Source organism: Neomonachus schauinslandi, chromosome 4 (genome assembly GCF_002201575.2).
Source record: "Neomonachus schauinslandi chromosome 4, ASM220157v2, whole genome shotgun sequence".
Lineage (NCBI taxonomy): Eukaryota > Metazoa > Chordata > Mammalia > Carnivora > Phocidae > Neomonachus > Neomonachus schauinslandi.
In genome coordinates this window covers 45,430,735-45,435,986 of record NC_058406.1, presented here as the reverse complement: position 1 = coordinate 45,435,986, position 5,252 = coordinate 45,430,735, and positions in this window count along the sequence as shown.

Sequence of the window (5,252 nt, the reverse complement as noted above, 5' to 3'; positions counted from 1 at the left end):
TGCCCCAACCTCATGCACAGCTGAAGCCTTTTGATTTCCACCTTGGTTTTTCTAGAGCCTCACAGGACCTCTGAGCCCTAAAATGAAGCCAGGTTATTTCCTCACTGGCTCACTCCCAGATAGCTACTCCTCTCACCCCTAGGATTTGCCATGGGCTCTACGTTCCTGGAATGTAACAACATGCCTTTAGCATTTAAAATTCTGTTTTCCAAAGCATGTTCCACCCGATAATTCACTCCAAGTCATCCAGTGAGGATAAGAAAGGTTGGGATTGGTGACTCTTTCACACTGAAGAGGAAGTGGAGCATTCGGGGGACAGAGCTCTTCCCCACGGTCACACTGCTTGCTCATCAAACAGAGCCAGGACCAGAACCCAAATCACTGGTTTTCTTTGGCAATGCTGATGTTCCTGTTTGCTTCCTCTCCCTATTTTGGAAAAATTGATCTCCCCTAGGTTTCTCCACAAATTTTGTCTAATACCTGTAATCCGATGTCTCCCATGTCTTGATGCTTTTACCACTGGAAAAGTCAGGAATGGTTGTTTGTCTCCTTCTTGCCCAAACTTACTTATCCAGCTGGAAGGAGGGTCCTGAGTTCAACTGCTGTAATTTCTTCAGAAGACTTTAATGTAATTCCCTCAAATGCCTAGCATGCTTTTGAAATGGTGTGTGCCAATTCTCTATATCCTTACTCCATTTCACAGCTGCTGGGCTGCAAGGCCATGCTCTGTGTCACCTCCTATCTACTGTGAGTAGGACACTGTGCACACAAAGGTTGGTTTTCCCATCTCTAAAGCGGTTGGTGAGAATGACACCAGAGGCCAGGAGACCAGCCAGGGATTTGATGACATGATTAAAGATCCTTCTCATTCTGTTATTCAATTACTGTAAAACACGATGCTTCTTACTTAGAGTATGTCTTGTTCTACATGTCATCCCCTCTCAAACTGTGTTGCAATCCTCACTCCCACCCCCAAGTAAAAGTGTGAAACCTGTAACCAAGCTGTTGGGACTCAACATACATAGTTAAATAGCTGGTAGACAAACCAGATAGCTTCACTGGGAATGGGAATGGGAATGAGGACAACGGTCATTTCTAAGTAGAATATAAAGTAAACATAAAGAATATTCTTAGCTGAGAAAATGGATTTCATATTGTGCTTGCGAACATTTGTAAATCCCATTGCAAAGACTGTGTTCTTTGAGAATCAACAGTGGTGTACTGGGAAGGGCACTGAATTTGGACTCAGAAACTCTACATTCGAGTTGCAAATCCTACCCTCACTGGCACTGTGACACTGGACAAACCATGCTCTCTATCCCAATGCTCTTATCTGTGAGGATCTTTTATGAGAAAGAACCACGTTTTCCTCTCTCTCTGAGCCAAGTGAGCACAGCACCTGACCCAAGGTCCAAAGACCTATTCTGAGGTGATTATTGATGTGCTTATTGTTTAATTTCCATAAGGACAGTGCTATACTCTGCTTTTTTACTTGCTCTTGAAAGAAAGTAAAAAGAGAGAAAGGAAGACACAAAAGGAAAGAGAAAAAAGATGCGGAAGATTGAAAGGCATGAGCATTTTATGTAAATGCAACCTAGCTCTAGCCTGACCCATCCACAACAATGTGACTTTACAGACAGAGGGGAAACCAGCCACGTAAATTCTCTGCTCTGACAAATCACCACCTCATTGGTGAGTTTCCCTATTTTAATATTTTCCATTATGAGAAACCTTTCTAGAAGCTTTTCAGAATCAGTTTTAAAATAAATGCAAAATGAACATAGCCAAAATCCTTGTAGGGTAGTGTTTCATTAAAAACCCAAATTTCTGGGCGCCTGGGTGGCTCAGTTGGTTGAGCGACTGCCTTCGGCTCAGGTCATGATCCTGGAGTCCCGGGATCGAGTCCCGCATCGGGCTCCCTGCTCAGCAGGGAGTCTGCTTCTCCCTCTGACCCTCCTCCCTCTCGTGCTCTCTGTCTCTCATTCTCTCTGTCTCAAATAAATAAATAAAAAATAAAATCTTAAAAAAAAAAACAAAAAACCCAAATTTCTAGGGTGCCTGGGTGGCTCAGTCGTTAAGCGTCTGCCTTTGGCTCAAGTCATGATCCCAGGGTCCTGGGATCGAGCCCCACATCGGGCTCCCTGCTCGGCGGGAAGCCTGCTTCTCCCTCTCCCACTCCCCCTGCTTGTGTTCCTTCTCTCGCTGTGTCTCTCTCTGTCAGATAAATAAATAAAATCTTTAAAAAAAAAAAAAAACAAATTTCTAAGACTCAAAGAGCTGGAAAGTCAACAGGAAAAAAAAATGATAAGAAATACCTGAGCAGTATTTTATATATGAGGTTGACCCTTGAACACTGTGGGGGTTTGGGGTGCTGATCCCCTCTGCAGTCAAAAATCCTCATATAACTTTTGACTCTCCAGCACCTTAACTACTAAGAGCTGACTGTTGACCAGAAGACTGACCGATAACATAAACAATTAACACATTTTTTTATGTTATATGTTTTATATGGTGTATTCTTACAATAAAGTAAGCTAGAGAAAAGAAAATGTTTTTACGAAAATCGTAAGGAAGAGAAAATACATTTACAGTACTGTCCTGTATTTATAGAAAAACATCCCCTCGTAAGTGGACCGACACAGTTCAAACTTCTGTTATTCAAGGGTTAACTGTATACATATAATATATTATACATACAAATGTATATAACATATATATTATATATTTTGTAGGGTGCAGTCCTTATTTAAGAAAACAATTTTGTTCCAAAAGAGTTTGTAAAAAAGTTATTTGGAATTCAAAACACATTTTCTGTATTAACAAAGGCAGCGATGGTTAGGTGTGCTGTTTAGAAAACCACAACAGCTTATTAAATCCATAGTTAAAACTGTGTAATGATACAATCAATGATAAAAAATAATACAATTTAATTTATTGAGTACTTACCATGTGACAGGACTGTGCTAAACGCCTTCCGTACCTAATCTCATGCACTGATAACCTGCAAAGGAGGTACCCTTAGCCTAGTTACAGGTAAAGAAAACACGGGTTGGGAAGTCGGGTGACTTTCCCACCTCACAAAGCTACCAAGTGGCTGAGTGAGCTTTTGGAGCCATGTCTGTCTGACTTATGTTTGAAGTGCTGCATAGTATTTCTCTGAGATGATCAGATTCTATAAGATTCTCACCTCCTTTCCTCTACCCCAGAAGAGAAGGTGTTTTCCATTGGAGGTCTTCCTTCCCCATGACCCTCAAATCCTTTCCCTCTTGCCTCCTTAAGAATTTACTCCAACAGATATCTCCTCTGACAGTTTTTTCTGTAACTCCTATCTCTACCAGCTCTTTTCCCTCAACTTGTGAATCTGCTTAAGTGTCTTTCCTCCTAAAAAAACAACCAACCAAAATTCCCTCTGGACATTTGTCTCCTTTAGTTTGTGATCTCTCTCCCTCCTTCCTTTCTCAGCCAAGATTCTTTTTATTTTATTTTATTTTATTTTATTTTATTTTATTTTATTGTTATGTTAGTCACCATACACTACATCATTAGTTTTTGATGTAGTGTTCCATGATTCATTGTTTTCATATAACACCCAGTGCTCCATGCAGTACATGCCCTCCTTAATACCCATCACCGGGCTAACCCATCCCCCCAGCGCCCTCCCCTCTAAAACCCTCAGTTTGTTTCTCGGAGTCCATAGTCTCTCATGGTTCGTCTCCCGCTCCGATTTCTCCCCCTTCATTTTTCCCTTCCTTCTCCTAATGTCCTCCATGCTATTCCTTATGTTCCACCAATAAGTGAAACCATATGATAATTGACTTTCTCTGCTTGACTTATTTCACTTAGCATACTATCCTCCAGTCCCATCCACGTTGATGTAAAAGTTGGGTATTCATCCTTTCTGATGCCTGAGTAATATTCCACTGTATATATGGACCACACTTCTTTATCCATTCATCCATTGAAGGGCATCTCAGCTCTTTCCACAGTTTGGCTATTGCAGACATTGCTGCTATGAACGATGGGGTGCATATGGCCCTTCTTTTCACTACATCTGTGTCTTTGGGGTAAATACCCAGGAGTGCAATTGCTGGATCATAGGGTAGCTCTATTTTTAAATTTTTGAGGAACCTCCACACTGCTTTCCAAAGTGGCCGTGCCAACTTGCCAGGATTCTTAACACTGCCTCTCCTGTTAACCTCCCGTTAGCCTCACACCCTGATCATCCTGTTTCCACTGTAGGGATCCCTGAGCCAGCTCTAGCTCTGGTCCCTACTGACCGCTCTGTTGCCAGTCCCAGGGAGCACCCCACAGTCCTCACCTTGCTGGTGCTGCATTGGACTGTGAGCTCTGCCTGCTTCCCCAACCCTCTGGACGCCCAGCTTTCTGTGGACAGCACTGGCTTTTCGGCTGTCTTCCTAGGAGCCTGACTTCTTTCTGGATGCTTCTCTACTTTTACCACATTGGCTCCTACTCCCACTGCCTTGTCATTGTATGCATTCCCCCAGAATAACCTCATTCAAACATCGTTTCAACATCCATTATTTGTCTGCTAAAAACTCCAAGGTCTGTGTCCCTAGTCCTAAAGGACACTAATAATTTGCTGGATAGCCCCAGGTAAATAACCCACAGGCACTTCAGAGAACCAGACCTCAACTGCTTACTCCCCCACTCCCCCACTCTCCTACACCCTTCATCTCTGTTTCGGTGGAAATCAGCATCAGCCACCTAATAGCCAAGCTGGAATCTGAAATCATCCCCTATTCCATCTGCCTCCTTCCCCCACTGGCCTCACACGATCAGCCCCACCATTCTATCCCAAATTTGTCACCATCTCTCCATCCCTAACAGAATGCCTTTGTCATCTGTTTCCTAGATCATTGTCACAAAACAATCTTCTTATGTCCTATTTCACCACCTCCAATCCTTCTGCCATCATGCCTCTGGGGATGAAGCAGAAATCAGAATGTTTAACTTCCTTGTGGAAACCCCATTGGAGCACTGCCTTACCTGCTCATTTGCAAGGGGGCCCGCCTGTGACTTGTCTCCACCCTACCTCTCCATTCTCGCCACTCACTGGGATGCTCCTGCAGAGTGACTCTCATAACAGTGACCCGATTAGTGTCCTGTACACAAAAGTCTATTCATAAGGCCATGCCTTTGCTCACACTGTTCCTCTACATGGAATGTCATCCTCTCCCATTTGAAACTCACTCATTCTCTAGTACATTCCTCAGCAGTCCTGTCTTCCAGGA